Below are 17,249 nucleotides of genomic sequence, written 5' to 3'. Positions count from 1 at the left end.
CAGGAAGACACAGAATCATCTGTGAGACAGAAAAGTCTCCACAAACTGGGTATGCTCCATCCTAGTACTTAGGAGGCAGAGGCAGGAAAAGTTCAAGGTAATCCTGGGCTAAATAACAAACCAATTGCCAGGGCTATTTGTGACAAGTATTAGAAAATAAACGCACAAATCATTACTTTGTCTTTTAAAAACATTGTGTATTGTTTACGTGTGTGTGAGCGTAGGTACACACTCAGCGTTGTACATGCGAAAATCAGAGAACAACTTGGGAAATTCAGTAATTCAGTTCTCACTTTGTACCACACAAGCTTCAGGGTTGGAACTCAGATCTTCAGGCTTGTTGGCAAGTGCCTTTACCCACTGAACCATCTCACCAGCCCTCATCATTTGATTCTCTGCATTAAAATAGTAAACGACACTTTACACTCTTACACTGACTTTCTGCTCTTATCCAGCGAGAGACTTAGATATGTACAGAATCAGCTGTGTACATTTTCCCTCATAATCTCTAGATAACATAAAATCAAATTCCCCGAGCAGTGAAACACCATTGTCGAACTTGGTATGTATTCAGAGAGAAATGTCGAAGTATATAAAAGCAACTCTGGGAAGAAATGACCCTTGGACGAACCCAACCTGCACAGTGCTGCATCCCTGTCTTCAGGGCCAACTACTCCGCTCCCCGCCTCCCTCACCGCCTGTCCCCCTCCACCGCCGCCGCTATGCTGGGAAAAAAAAAAAAGGCTGAAGGGGATACTAAAAAAGATAAAGCTAAGATGAAGGAGGAACCTCAGAGAAGATCTGCAAGGTTGCCCGCTAAATCTGCTCCTCCAAAACCAGAGTCTAAGCCTAAAAAGGACTCTGGCCTGCAAAGAAGGGAGAGACGGTACGGAGGGGAATTTGGCGAAGGCCAATGCTGGTAAGGATGCGAATAATCCTGCAGAGAATGGAGACGCCAAGACAGAACAGGCACAAAAGGCTGAATGTGCTGGAGACACCGAGTGAAATGTGTGCACTTTTGATAGCCGTGCACTTCTGGTAACTGTACAGTTTGAAATACTATTTTTTATCAAGTTTTATAAAAATACAGAATTTTGTTTTCCTTTTTTTAGCTATGGTGTTAGCACTTAATCATTTTGGGGGGAAGGAACATGTGTCAATAACAATGTCTCCCAAACTGGATTGATGATGGAAAACATCTTTCCCTGATAATTTTGAAAGACTCCTCTTGACTCCCAAGAGAGATGTCCGTCCTATTGTTGATATACGTGACCACTATGGCACAACATGTCTTGTGTGGGAAAACTAAATTCATTTTTATATCTTCCTCCTCCTGTACCATCAGCATCTTAACTCCCTTAATACCAGAGACCTGTTGGAACCTGACTCTCAAAATTAGTTTTGCCAATCTATTGGGCAATCTGGATTTTGCAGTGATATCAGTGAGTATTCTCAAAAGAGCAGCAGCTCCTTTTGTAAAAAATTGTGGATCTTCAGACTGATAACTCTGATGTTTTCATTTCATTTCCTGAAAGTCAGGGTAGGCTTGTGAAAAGTTGTGAAACAAGTTCCTCAATGTGAAATGTCAGCCTCACTCTGAGCTCCTCCCCCTTTCAGAGCATCACATGAAGACTCATCGGGTTTTATAGTGGCTGTCTGTCTTTGGTAGTCAGTACAAGAAGGGAGTTTGGAAGTTCTTGTGAACTGTTAAGGATTGTCTGCCCATGTTCTGCCTGGAAATCCATGATTGTTTATGGGAAGTGTCTTTAATAAAACTGGATACAGCTTGACTTGGAAAAAAACTAACTCTGGGCCAACAAATGAGAAGAAAGGAATCCTGTCTCATACTTGACTAAGTGTTCCTTGAATGTCACCAGCAAGGAGGAAAATCAGATAACAGTAGAAAGAGAAAGTTTTAACTTCCAGTACATGAGAGGAATTTGGAATATCTTGAGAAGATATAACTTTCATAAAGGTTACTTTTAAATTCGGCATTCCACAAATGATTTATACATATTTGTCAAATGTTGTTTTAGGAAATAAAACTTGAAGGAACACTGGGATACCCAGAGATATCTTTAGCTAATACATTGTTTGTATTCATATATCTAAGTCTGTCTTTGTTTGAGAAGAAGCATTTTTGTCTTGGACAAAATGCATTTGGTAATCTGGAAATATGTGAGAAATATCATGGTATGGGGCAGAAGAAAACCCCAAATTAAGGGACTATTCTATTGCCACTAATTTAATAATTTTTTGGTTTTATTTTGACTCTTTCACAATCTTCTTAAGGTATAAATATCTCAAAATTTATAAGATAAATATATGTATATATACATGTATATATATATATATATAAACTTTTTGTCATGATATTAACGGTCATACAGAGTACTGACTAATTCCATAAAAGGCTTCATCTAACTTCCTGTACATGATTTCAAGTTTAAGTCTCTATGCAATAACTAGGAATTAAGTTATTGTACTTTGGATATACTTATGGCCCTTTAACTTCTTCGAGCTCTGCTGCATATGACATTTAAAATGTTTAAGTTTTCTGCAGTGAACCATGACAGTGACCAACAACAAGCAACCTTTGACATCTCTTAAAGGAGAATGGGGTCCATCAACAATGATTCCACCTGGACAGTGGAATGCCACTAAGCTGGCAAACACCACCCAAAGATTGGTTTTGGACAACTAATTGCTCAGGACAGTTTCAAGGTGGCTAGCTGAGATGGTCCAGCCTCACTTTAGCCAGGACTTGAGATAAGCCCTGTATTTTCCCTGTACAACAAATGATATAGCCAATTCTCCCAGGACATGATAATTATCCCAGTTTTTTTCAGGGTCCCCTAAAGATGCTGTTGCCCAGACAACAACAGGAAGTAATTTTAAGAACATGACATCCCCATTCCCAAGAGCTGGGGTGGATGTTTTTTGGTCATTCAGTGGGTTATGGATATTTGCCATCTTCGGTGGTGGTGGGATTGGTCACAGTTGTTATTGGTAATAGTCAGACAAAAACTGAACAAAGGAGATAAGATTTAGGAATCTTGTTCTGAAAAGAAAAATGGGAGATATAAAAATGATAGGATAAAAGGATAGATTCTTTAATCTACTTTCCAGCCAAAAAAGCAACTACTAGTCAAATATTTTGCATTGGTATGGATTTTTACATATTGATACAAATTTAAGGTTATTTTTGTTAGGTCCTACTGTACATATGTTTCTACTCTTTTTCAAGGTATTATACCTATATAGCTCATTTAACAATGCAATGTAAATTTATTGCCCTTGAAAAGTATTATTACAAACTATTTAGGATAATAAAGAAATGCAGGTTAATTGTTAGTTACCTATTATAATCAAACTTGTAATAATTTTAGGTATGCTTTCAAGGTCAAACAGATATATATTTTAGATAGGTGGTCTTTAAATACTTTGGAGATCTACAAATATAGCATTTAAAATATTTTAATATCAAAAGGTTTTTAATGACAATGAGACATATATGCTCCTGGTAGCATCAATCTACTTCAAAAAAGATGATTCATATAGTAGAAACTCCATATGTAGTTTACTTTTCTATGGCAAAAGCTAGTCATGTGGGCAAGGAAACTATCCATGCCTCAATTGCTGATAATACACTGTACAAACAGGACCAGCAAGACACAAGAAAGGTGACTGCTAAACTTTGACAAGACAAGGTAGGACAGTCCTTCAAAATTCCCTACTTCACAGAAAAGTCTGTCAGATATGCTAGGTCTATAGGCCAGAATTGGATGCCCCAACATTACAGAGGAACTCTGGGTGACTGTCAAGACAGCCTGATGTCCCTGTCATTAGGTAACATTTTATTCTTCTGAGGTCCTTGAAGGAGTTAAAGACTAAATAGTTAAACATAGTTTTTTCTTAGTTATGATAAAAAGCAAGTTAAGATAAAACTTTAGGCTCACTAAGGTAAGATAAACAACAGAGCATTTTCTCTAATTTTGCCAAATACAAATAGACTAGATATTGTAACTGCAATTCTTACTTCATAACTGTTTTTTATTCTATATAATTTTACTTTGTTAAAGTCAAAAACCTTCCTTTTTAATTGGGCAAAATGGGGAAATACTGTGGAGTAATCATTCTGTAATAATCCTTCTATACACTATGTGTATGTATGTTATTCTGATTGGTTTAATTAACAAGCTGATGAGCCAATAGCTGAACAGGATAAAGTTAGGCAGGAAAGTCAAGCTGAGAATAATAGGATGAGGAAGGCTGGACACAGAGGAGTCACGAGCCAGACACAAAGGAAGCAGAAAGTGAACATGCCATGCTAAAAGTATTACCGCCATGTGGCAAAGCATAAATAAGAAATACGAGTTAACTTAAAATTTAAAAGCTAGTTAGTAATGAGCTTGAGCTATTGGCTGAGAATTTATAATTAATATTAACACTCTAAGTTATTATTTGGGAACAGGTAGTCAGGACAGGAAAAGTCTGCCTAAAATATCACACCTGCTAGAAAAACAGAAAATGAGGAAAAGTTATATTTCATGTGATTTCTACGTCAAACACTGAGAAAATCAATTTACACAGAGAAGATATCTAATTTGTCCCATAGGTTAAAAGTTCAAATCTTCAAATCTCTGTACATCTAGAAAATCTAATGAACATGACTACAAGCTTGACTATATAGATAATTATCTATAAACCTATATTATTTAATTATACATTACATTTTTAATGAGTTTTACAAACACAATACCTTAATCAAGATCAGAAATACATATAAACAGTATGGCAAAATAGACCTTAAATTTGTATCAATAATGCAAGATTCATACCAATACAAAGTATAAATCTCTATAGCATATCCCCCTTTAAATGTAAACAAACATTGATAAACAATATTTGAGAATTAAGGCATAGTTCTCTCCAAACTACTTCCTGTTGATTATTGGGTGAAGTATTTTTGGGGGTGTTCACGGCCACCTTTTGGGGGTTTTGGTCCATCAAACTACAGTAGCCTGGAAGTATTCTACAGGTTCTCATCCTCTGTGGAAGCAAAAGAAGAATCTCTTTTCCAAAGTAGCATATCCATAAGCCCAAATTCTGATATCAAGATATCTTAAAATACATATGCTGGTTTAGCTTTGCAGTCCATACAATGAAATGTCTCTTGCTATGTAGCCCTCTAACAGACAAAAAATTCAAAGAAAACAAAATAATATACAAAATCCAGACTCTCTGTGTATATTCCATCTTTACATGTCTTATAATTTTTAATCTATTACGTTTTCTACAAGTTTAATATTTATTTAATTGTCGTTATTTCTTTAATCTATGACTGTCTATACTCTTTTATATTACATTTGCCTTCACTTTACTCTTTTTCTTATCTCTTCCAAGCCTACGTTCATTTTAAAAATGCACTGTGTCTCGTTTAGAGGTGTTTTATGTCTGAATTTGTCTTATTGTATATCTGAAATCACTTTCTATCCAAGAGACTTTTTAAAATGCTAAGCAGCTTGGTCTCAGTGGCCCTGGGTGCTGACTCCGCCTCTCTCAGACTTTAAATATGGTAGAGGCAGTTCACCACAGATTCTAGGACTGCCAGGTGGGAGCCATTCTCACCACCTCAACCCTGGATAGCACCATGCAGCATATAAACCCTTTTTATCTGAGTAAAAATTAAATATGCCTTGCAATGCACTGCTCAGCCTGGATATATCTCTGTGTACAGCAGTGAGAATCTACCATGCTTTCCTGCCTGTGCACTCCTAGCAGACTCAATCCTGCTGACTGCCCAGGTGGGGAGTGCCAAGGTGAGCATGGTCTCAGCTACTTTCCTCCTGACCCCAAGTGGGCACATAAGCATCCTAACCCAAAATAGGTGGTGGGCATCAACCCCTAAAAAGAACCAAAGAACCAGAGTTTGTGCTGGAGCATGGAGCAGGAAGCCATTGGTTCAAAACAGTACTTTTTTTTTTCTTTTACTGCTGAATCAGGAAGACCTTTCTTAAAAGCACTGCAGCATGCAGCCAGTAAGCAGAGCCCATCTGGAAAAAAAAATGCGACTAAACTTTGTTGTGGGTTTTTTGTTTTGTTTTGTTTTGTTTTGTTTTTAGTGTCCAGAATTCCTTTCCAAGCTTTCTTAGGTTTTATTTGGATTTAGTCGATCATGTTAGACATCAATTTGTAGTAAGAAGCTCCTCGTTTGTTTTCCTGGCAACACCAGACTCCAGAAATAATCACACAGAAACTATATTATTTAAATACTGCTTGGTCTGTTATCTCTAGCTTCTTATTGGCTAATTCTTACATATGAATTTAACCCAACTCCATTAATCTGTGTATTGCCACGTGGCAGTGGCATACTGGCAATGTTTCAGCATGTTTGTCTCTGGCGGCATCTCCATGACTTCTCCCCTGACTCTGCCTTCCTTCTCCCAGCATTCCGTTCAGTTTTCCCTGCCTAGTTCTGTTCTATCCTATCAAGCCAAGCCAGTTTCTTTATTAACCAGTGGTATTCACAGCATACAGAGGGGAATCCCACATCAAAAGATAGTAGGTTCATTGAAAGAAAACAGGCACAAATTTGACCCCAGAAGAACTTTACAGGAATTATAGACCTTAAAGTTATTAGCAGCCACAACAGGGGACTGAGGAGAGATGGATCCTTCAGATCCAAAGAAGAGCTTCATTAAAAGAGCTAACCATCACACACAGTGTGACTGTGGTCCTGAATGGAAACAATCTTTAGCTCCCTTCAGTACTAGGAGGGGAGCAGGGGCACAGGGGCTTTCTTGCGTTGAGGAAAGTCCCATACCATGAGGCCTAGTTTACATACTAGAAGTCAGGGGTGCACTGATGAGGACTAGCTACAACTCAAGGCCACCTTAGATGTGGACAGTACCAGATGGGGACCAGGCCTAAAATGGCAAGGATGAGGAAGAGAACCCATTCATTATAAGAGCCGAGGAAAGTCATAAGCATGAGTCATAAGCATCAGCTCTCTGCAGAGAGCAACAGAGGGGTGTGGCCTGATACCTAGCACTGAAAGTCACAGCAGCAGCTAGAAGATCTCTAACTTAATAAATCTCCCTTTCTTCTTGACTTTGTCTAGCCTGTAAGAACAGAGTTACAGGCTGTGCCTATCTTAAAGTGTGCTGGAGTGGTCGATGGACCAACACTTCTCTGATGCTCAGAATTATACCTGCTGTGTTATTAAATTTCACTGTATGATTAGTACCATAATAATTATATGATAATGATTGTAAGATCAAACATGCCTCTGAAAAATGCACAGCACTTAAAAGGAACCTTATAAACAATAGCTATTCAGTTCCAACACTGACAATCTGTTTTAAAAAGATACATTGTGTGGAACTCTGCCTATAAAATAAACACAGCCATGAATCAAAATGTGGCGTGAATGAAATCTCTTTCACAGGCCTTAAGCAATGTCCTCAACTTCTAATTCGCTTTCTCCAGGTGTGCAGCATTAACCCTTCATGTCTCGAAAGTTCCCCAAAGCAGAGAAATGCTTTGCAAGAAGAGATGCAGAACTCCCGATGAGAATGTAATAATCTGAGCAATCCATGTTTTACTCCTCTGGGCATTAGGGCCAAGGTGCTCTGAGCTGCTGAAAACTGGTGAGTCTCTTGAAGAAGGAGTAATTTACAATGCCCCCGTGGCCAGGCAGAGTTTGTACAGCTTTCGGCAGCCCCTAATTATATTCTGGAAGTATTTTGAGCACTGAGATAACTGGACTTATTGAACACTCAAAGAGGTGAGGGCACTAATTGCCCCCACAGGGCATTTTGGCTTTTGGTTGGTCAGGCTGCATTATATGCCAGGCCTCACTCTGGGGTTCATCAGGATGCCCTGCTGATCCAAAAATCTATCCCTGGTATTAAAGGCATGGGTCAATGAGGGACTGAAAGACAACGAGTTGGCAATTTTAGATTCCAGTGAAAATAAATTGATGCCCTTCACTCTGCCCATTGCATAAGCATTCTGCAAGACACTTATAACTGGCACAGTAAAAACTCTGACTCCCAGCTATTATCACATAGAGAGAACAGCAGCATGGTTGAAACAGAGAACCTGTAACCAAGGGTCCTCAAGCCTTTGAGTGCCCATTGTTTGTTTCCACCTGGTCATGGACAACTTGTACATGTCTTTGTGTCTCTATTATTCTTTATTAAGATGGGTCTATCAAAAGCAACTTGTTCCAAAGTTCCTCAAAAGTCTTCTTGATTGTATTAAATTCTACATATGTGATAGATTCTGTTATTGTATGTATAATCAAGAACACAATCATGAAATTTTGTTGCTGAGTCATCTACTTGTTTATCCTATACATGACTTAACTTTTAGCCCTAAGCCATCCATTCAGAAAGTCTCTAGTTACATGTGGCTGCCAAGCATGTGAAGAGAGACTAATTGTTCTTATGATGGGCTGTCATTTTAAACCACAAACAGACTTACAAAATTTAACATGAAAAATAAAAACTATAACGTAACTCAATAATTACATTGATTACATGTTGGACAAATATATTAACTTCCTTGTTTATCATCGTTTCTTTGCTTGGTCTCGGAGTCAGTAGGTCATGTATCCCAGACTGGGCTCAAACTGATTATATAGCTGAGGCTATCCTTGTACTATCCTGAACTCTAGGCCCTAAATGTTAAAGTAGTTGTGTTACCACTACCTGACTGCATTATCTTTTTAAAGTAGATAATAGAAATTTTATGATTACATATCTGTTTGGTGTGATGTTCCTATAAGATCCCTAGCACTCACATGGCAGCTCACAACTGTTTGTAACTTCAGTCCCAGGAGATCAACATCCTTTTCTGGTCTCCTCCAGCAAAGTCATACATGCTGGCAAAATAGCCACAGAAATGAAAATTTTTAGAAAGGAAAAGAAAAAAGAAATATATTTACAAATAAATTTATAGTCTGCATTTTTAAGGCATTTTTTAGTAAATTAATTAATTAATGTTGAACATTTTACCTGTTCTAAGATACTTGCTAAAATAGTATCAACCTTCCCTTGTACACAGGAATCTGAGGTCCAGAGAAATCAATGAACTTATCTAAAGCTTTTCACATAAACATACTAAGTGTGTATGGGATCAGGCCGGCAGACTGAGCTTTGAACCTCTACCTCTGACCCCTCTTCTGTGTCATTTGTAGGTCTTGAGACATGTATTTAACATCTGGAAAAGAAAAGCAGATGTCAACGGGGTAACAGTGACTTGTGCCTTTAATCCCAGCACTTGGGAGGCAGAGACAAGAGTTCAAGGCCATCCTGGTCTAGAGAGTTCTAGGACAGGCTCTAAAGCTACAGAGAAAACTCTGTCTTGAAAATCAAAAACAAAACAAAAAAAGAAAGAAATGGAAAGCTGGTATCCCAAACAAAGGCAGTATATAATTGTTTCCTAGGAATGTCATTATTTCCCTTAATTTGGTGATTTTTTTCATTCTGGAGACCAGAAGTCTAATATCAAGGTTTTGAAAGATACCATCTGAAGATATTGAAGGAGACCAGGTAGTGTGCTTCTTCTGCCTCTGATGGCCATCAACCATTGTTGATGCCCCACTTCAGTCCCAGCCTCTGTCTTCACAGGGACCTCCTTGTCTGTCCATCTCTGCATTGTCTGTCTTACCAGACACCCATCTTGAGCCTTTGAGCCCACTCTTATGCAGTATGACCTGAGAGCACAAGCTGAGTTGTATCTACAAAAGCATTTGTTCCAGATAAATTAACACTTTGGGGTTTCCTGTGGAAATACTTTGTAGTACTGTGGTTGGATAGAAATGAAACTAGCAAAGGAAAAATTTTGAGGAGTGAATTGACATCGTTTTGACTCACCTGGGATTTCACAATTTCATAAAATTTAGAAAGGCTGGACTAAACTGAAGGAGGAGAGACAATGGAGAAGTACACAGTACCATGAGCTAGGGCCAGCATGGCCAAGTGACTTCAAGACTAGCACTTGTCAAGGGGTAGAAGCAACGGCCTCATTAACCGAGAATCCGTTCTTTCATCTTGGACTTCTTAATAATGTTTCCTGAGACCCACAAATATATTCTGACTAAATCCAGAAATAAAAGCATTTTAAAAATATTTATTATCATTTTACACTAATGTCAAATGCCGGTGTATTAGGGAAAACTGTCCTTGACGTGAACAGACCCAGCATTGACAAAGTGTATTAATGTGAAACTAGTTAATTAATATTGACTGTTATAAGATATGATGTAGGCTAATCTCTGAATAACTGCTTGTGTAACTACTAGACATGCAGTCCAAGCCTTTCAATCATGCGCTTGTATGAACATATTAGGTGTGAAAGGTTTAAAATGATTGAGTGACTCAGTCTTACCAATAGCAAGAACTAAGCATTGCCCGACGCAAAACGAAACTTTGACTTGTATTCTGTATACTTGAATACTTAAATTTTCCTTTTGCATATAAACAGTAAGAGAAAAGGGAAATGAGCATGATATAAGTAGACATTTCTAAAAAAATATATACAACATTTTGTTTCCATGAGAATTACAGATTCTCTTGTTAAGAATCAAATTAAAAACATATAGTTATCCTCCTGGCTATGGGAAGTAGACAAGAGTGCCGGGCAAAAAATTGGAATCTTGGGGGTAGAGTGGGATGGGGGTAAGGGGAGATGGAGAAAGAAAAGTGTGAAGGAGAGGATGAGGGGAAGTTGGGGAAACGGGATGATTGGGGATATAGGAAGGTTGGATAGGGGAGCAGGGAAACTCATATCTTAGTTAAGAGAACCACCTAAGGGTTGGCAAGAGACTTGAACTTGGGGAGGCTACCAGATGCCCAGGGCAATGTCCCCAGTTAGTTCCTTGGGCACCTGAGGATAGGGAACCTGAAATGATCCTATCCTATAGCCATACTGATGAATATCTTGCATATCACCATAGAACCTTCATCTAGCGATGGATGGAGATAGAGACAGAGACCCACACTGGAGCACCGGACTGAGCTCCCAAGGTCCTAATGAGGAACAGAAGGAGGGAGAACATTTACAACGAAGTCAGGACCACGAGGGGTGCACCCACCCACTGAGACAGTCGGACCGATCTATGGGGTGCTCACCAAGGCCAGCTGGACTGTGACTGAAAAAGCATGGGATAAAACCGGACTCTCTGAACATGGCGGACAATGAGAGCCAACAAGAGGCCAAGGACAATGGCACGGGGTGTTGATCCTACTTCAGGTTCTGGCTTTGTGGGAGCCTAAACAGTTTGGATGTTCAACTTCCTAGATCTGGATGGAGGGGGGAGGACCTTGGACTTTCCACAGGGCAGGGAACCCTGACTGCTCCTGGGACTGGAGAGGGAGGAGAAGAGGAGTGGGGGGAGGGGGAGAGGGGCGGGAGGAGGGGGAGGGAAATGGGAGGCAGGGAGGAGGCAAAAAAATTTTTTTTCAATAAAAAAAAGAATCAAATTAAATTTGCATTTCCCTTATCGCTAAGGAGGTTGAGCATGACCTTAAGTGTCTTTTGGCCATTTGAATTTCTTCTGTTGAGAATTCTCTGTTCAGTTCAGTGCCCCATTTTTTAATTGGGTTAATTAGCATTTTAAAGTCTAGTTTCTTGAGTTCTTTATATATTTTGGAGATCAGACCTTTGTCTGTTGCAGGGTTGGTGAAGATCTTCTCCCAGTCAGTGGGTTGCCTTTTTGTCTTAGTGACAGTGTCCTTTGCTTTACAGAAGCTTCTCAGTTTCAGGAGGTCCCATTTATTCAATGTTGTCCTTAATGTCTGTGCTGCTGGGGATAAACGTAGGAAGTGATCTCCTGTACCCATATGTTGTAGGGTACTTCCCACTTTTTCTTCTATCAGGTTCAGTATGTTCAGACTAATATTGAGGTCTTTAATCCATTTGGACTTGAGTTTTGTGCATGGTGATAGATATGGATCTATTTTCATTCTTCTACACGTTGACAACCAGTTCTGCCAGCACCATTTGTTGAAGATGCTCTCTTTTTTCCATTGAATACTTTTAGCTCCTTTATCAAAAATTAGGTGTTCATATGTTTGTGGGTTAAAATCAGGGTCTTCTACTCGGTTCCATTGATCGACTTCTCTGTTTTCATGCCAATACCAAGCTGTTTTCAATACTGAGGCTCTGTAATAGAGTTTGAGGTCAGGGATGCCTCCTTAGCGATAAGGGAAATGCAAATTAAAACAACTTTGAGATACCATCTTACACCTGTCAGAATGGCTAAAATCAAAAACACCAATGATAGCCTTTGCTGGAGAGGTTGTGGAGAAAGGGGCACACTCATTCATTGCTGGTGGGAATGCAAACTTGTGCAACCACTTTGGAAATCAGTGTGGCGATTTCTCAGGAAATTTGGGATCAACCTACCCCAAGATCCAGTATACCACTATTGGGAATATACCCAAGAGATGCCCCATCAAATGACAAAAGTATCTGTTCAACTATGTTCATAGCAGCATTGTTTGTAATATCCAAAACCTGGAAACAACCTAGATGCCCTTCAATGGAGGAATGGATGAAGAAAGTGTGGAATATATACATATTAGAGTACTACTCAGCGGTAAAAAACAATGACTTCTCGAATTTTGCATGCAAATGGATGGAAATAGAAAACACTATCCTGAGTGAGGTATCCCAGACCCAAAAAGAGGAACATGGGATGTACTCACTCATAATCGGTTTCTGGCTAAATAAAGGACATTGAGCATATAATTTGTGATCCTAGAGAAGCTAAATAAGAAAGTGAATCCAAAGAAAATCGTATAGTCATCCGCCTGGAGAGGGGAAGTAGACAAGATTGCAGGGCAAAAACTGGGAACTTGCGGGTGAGGTGGCTTGGGGCAAAGGGGAAATGGGATGAGAAACATGAGAAGGGGAGGATGGGAGGAGCTCGGGGGATTGGGATGGTTGGGATATAGGAAGGGTGGATTCGGGAGCAGCGAAGTATATATCCTAACTAAGGGAGCCATCTTAGGGTTGGCAAGAGACTTGACTCTAGAGGGGTTCGCAGGTGTCCAGGGAGATGTCCCCACCTGGTACCTTGGGCAACTGAGGAGAGGGAACCTGAAATGACCCTATCCTATACTGATGAATATCTTACATATCACCTTAGAACCTTCATCTGGCGATGGATCGAGGTAGAGACAGAGACTCAATTTGGAGCAACGGACTGAGCTCTTAAGGTCCAAATGAGGAGCAGAAGGAGGGAGAACATGAGCAAGGAAATCAGGACCACGAGGGATGCACCCACCCCCTGTGACAGTGGAACTGATTTATTGGGAGCCCACCAAGGCCAGCTGGTCTGGGACTGAATAAGCATGGGTTGAAACTGGACTCTCTGAGCATGGCGGACAATGAAGGCAGATGAGAAGCCAAGGACAATGGCACTAGGTTTCGATCCTAATACATGAACTGGCTTTGTGGGAGCTTAGCCTGTTTAGACGCTCACCTTCCTGGACTTAGATAGAAGACCTTCGTCTTCCCGCAGGGCAGAGAATTTGGACTGCTCTTCAGTATCGAGAGGGAGGGGGAATGGTGTGGGGGGAGGAGAAGAGGAGTGGGGATAGGGGGAGGGGAGTGGGGGGAGGGGGCAATATTTGGGAGGAGGGGAGGGAAATGGGAAACGGGGAGCAGGTGGAAATTTTAATTAAAAAAGAATAAAAAAAACAAACAAAAAAATAAAAATCAAAAAAAAAGAATCAAATTAATCAAATTAAACTACACGTGGTAACATAAATTTAATCCTAGCACCCCAGAAGCAGAAATAGATAGGTCTTTGTGAGTCTGTGACCAGCTTGGTCTACTAAAGAAATAAATATACAAGTATATAAGCAAACAAATGAAGATAGATTAATTAATTAATCAATGGAATCACAGTTTAATTACAAAAAAAAATCTTTGATTGCTTAAACCATTTCTGAGCGACTTCAATACTAGGCCAATACTTTAAATTATTTCCAAAAAGTAATGTTTTCCAAATTTCATTTCTAAGAAACATGCTTTCTTATTAAAGGAAGTTAATGCTTTCTTGATCCCCACAACACATCACACTTCCATTAGAATATTAATTGCTAATTTTTTATTTCATTATTTGTGCTCCATTTAGCTGCCTTAATAACCAAGAACAGTATAAAAATCTTCATAATTGCTACATAGTTGAGCTCTTTCACTTTCAAAAGATTTCACATAGTTTCAGCAGTACTGTATAAGAAGAAAAATACATGCAGCTTTTCACCTTTTCATTATAAATTCCATTTAGAGAGCTAGACAACTAGTTCAGTGGCCTATCACTTGCTCAGCATGCACAGGGCTCTCGGTTCTATCCCAGCAATACAAACTATTAAAAATAGAAAAACTAAAGTCTACTTCTGGCAAATATATTCACATGCTTGTGCATACATACTATCTGTAAACTTCTTTGACATTTTTTATTTTAATTATGGTATTCTTTTATGTTGCTCCTCAATAGTTGGCTGCTCTAATCAGGTTTCATTTTCAATGCAAATTAGCAATAAATTTTTCATTAGGCTTCTATAAAATGCTTGCAAACTCCATCAACTTTTGATGATGAAAATTTTAATTACTGGTTAATTATAGAAGCTGCATATTTGTGCCTCTTTGTGAAACTCTAAACTTCCCTTGGACATATACCAGAAACTAAGAATAAAAAATAATGGAAGAGACAGCTTTTAGAACACCATGACCTCTCTGGTGTGCAAAATGAGAAAGGACAGAGGACTGGTCTATACAGGCTGACTTCTAGATGACCCAGAGAAGTCAGGTAGTGTGTGTTTTCTTCTTCAGACAGTTCACATATTCTGGATATAAACATCTATATGTGTCGGGTGTATTTAGCAAGGGGAGTTTATAAGACAAAGAATGAAATGTGGCTAGGACACCTACTAAGTTCTTAAAAGACACTCTAATTAATGACATAAATGGTACCTAGCTCAATAACTCACTTGAGAATTGAGTAAATGTAGCTTCTAAACATCTTCCTTCAATGTCTTTCTCTTGTAGTTATTTAAAGAAATCACTTTCTCCTACCCTAAAGTAAATTGTTTTCAGATCAGAAGACTGTAAAGTTTTAGAAATCAAATCTAAAAGAGCATTATTTAGAGAAAATTTTAAAAATTCACAATATGCAATTTTAATTTCTGAACTTGAAAGTGAGATGCATTAGATTATCTGGGTTGTGGCATGCTGCTTTGCTTTTTCTCATCACCCTTTTTTTGGACTGGAAGGCTGATTCCACATTTTGTTTTTTGTCAGTCTTACTGTTTTGACTAGAATGATCTTTTTCAAACCTCTTGTAACTTTCTCCGATAATAATAATGGAAGGTGCTAAGACTGATCTATACAAAAGGATTTTATGATCAAGCAATTATGGAAAATAAACATGCAAATGAAGTTAGATTTTTTTTATTCCTTTCTTTCTTTTTAACTAGAAATTAAGCCTGTGGCCCTAGACACACTAATATGAATTGTGCCACTAAACATACTCCTTTTCCTAAACAGATATCTTTACCAGGGGATATTTCAGAATTTTAATAACGTATGGCATTGTTTTAATTATTTTTATGTATGTTTTAAATCTCTAGGGCCAGGGTAGGTCAAATGTTGGTTAGTGTGTTAGATTTCTAAATTTATTTTTATAATTTGTTTTCTGAACTAGTGTTCCACAGTACACAGTTTGGGGAAGATGGTGACCTGGAAGATGAACAGTCAGTTTGATATGCCATCCAGCAACCTCGTCTAACTGTGTTGGTAATAAATGAGTAAAAGCTGCTTGTATGTTCTGTGGATGTGGTAACCAGAATTGGTTATCTCTTATCAGTTTTAATTAAGCAAAAGTCTTCATCTCAAATGAGAACTTAAAAAGTAAAGCAAATGCCTATTTCCCTTGATATATAAATATCTGTAAACTTTCAGTCAGATTGTCAAAATGTCTGTTATATCTAGGCTAATATAAATAGATTCTTCCTTGCAGGACCCTACCCTAAAAAGCTGAATGGCAAGTGCTTCAAAATTATCCCCAAACAAAACATTTTACCAATTTGCATTCTTCATAAGTCATACAGTCCCTGTGAAAATATCCTCATTTTTACCTTTTCATGATTTCCTATAAATAAATGTCCCTTTATTTCCAGTCTCCCTACCCAAAATTTAACATGGAGGTCTTCCTTTCCTATTGGTAGCACTTGATTTTCTTCAGTTTCTGTCTTGCTCTAGCTAAGGTTTCAAGTACTATATTAAATTGGCATGAAGAGAGTGAACATCGTTGTCTTGTTCCTAGTTTTAGTGGAAACGCTTTGAGATTTTTTTCCATGTAGGTTGATATTTGTTGTGGGTTTGGTGCAAACTGTCTATTATAGTGAGGTATTCCCTCATCTCTCCAGGTTTATCTTGTCATAGCACCTTGTGCCAGAGTACAAACGTGGGCCAAGGGCTTTGCCACATAAGTCTTTGTACTGAAAGATCCAGTGTGGGCAAATACACAAGCATGGCACCTTTTAGCTTCTGGGATAACTGAGACTTTGGGACATGGTAACTGAGAGCAGTCTCTTTTTGGAGTTTAAGTTAAACCCCAGAAGATTATGAAACAAACATCTGAGAAGAGCCTGGAGATGACAATCCCATGCTTGGGAAAGAGCAGATATTCAAGGACAGTCAACTGCAGGAAAAAATAAATAAAAAGGATCTTTTGCAATAAGTCCGAGATATAACCAATGGAATGATTAAAATCTATAAACACAAGTCATTGACAACAAATGCTGACCTCCTATTTTTCATATTAATCACAAGGAAGAGGAAATAATATAATAAAATATTTCACTTAGAAAGAGTTCTTCAACCAGCAAGATTTCTACAACACATAAAGAAATTCCTTTTCTCTCTGGGTAAAATTCACTCGGTCCCCCTTAATATGAAGCCAGATCTCAGTAAGGTCAGCCAGGCTCCAGGTTAATATAGAATTCTGTTCCAATAGTTCTAGTTTAATAAATGGTATCAACACAGAACTAAGTGTCTGGATTCTCGTTGCCAATATTTAAAGACTACAGAAACCATAATTTACCAGGCCCTGGATTTGCTAATATAAAATCCTGTGGGAGACAATGGCATAAACAAAACCAGCCTAACTTGCCAGGCTAGAAATATAATCTGCTAATTTAAATGAGTAAACCACATGGATTACAATT

At 38.6% G+C, this 17,249-nt stretch overlaps 1 pseudogene; it reads left to right on the top strand.

The window, feature by feature from the left end:
• The first annotated feature begins 614 nt into the window (after positions 1 to 614).
• LOC130886107 (non-histone chromosomal protein HMG-17-like) lies at positions 615 to 1,005 on the top strand (annotated as a pseudogene).
• Positions 1,006 to 17,249: the final 16,244 nt, after the last annotated feature.

Source organism: Chionomys nivalis, chromosome 13, assembly GCF_950005125.1.
Source record: "Chionomys nivalis chromosome 13, mChiNiv1.1, whole genome shotgun sequence".
In the NCBI taxonomy this organism is placed as follows: Eukaryota; Metazoa; Chordata; class Mammalia; order Rodentia; family Cricetidae; genus Chionomys; species Chionomys nivalis.
Note: the sequence above shows the minus strand (reverse complement) of the source record. Positions and strands in the feature narration are given on the sequence as shown.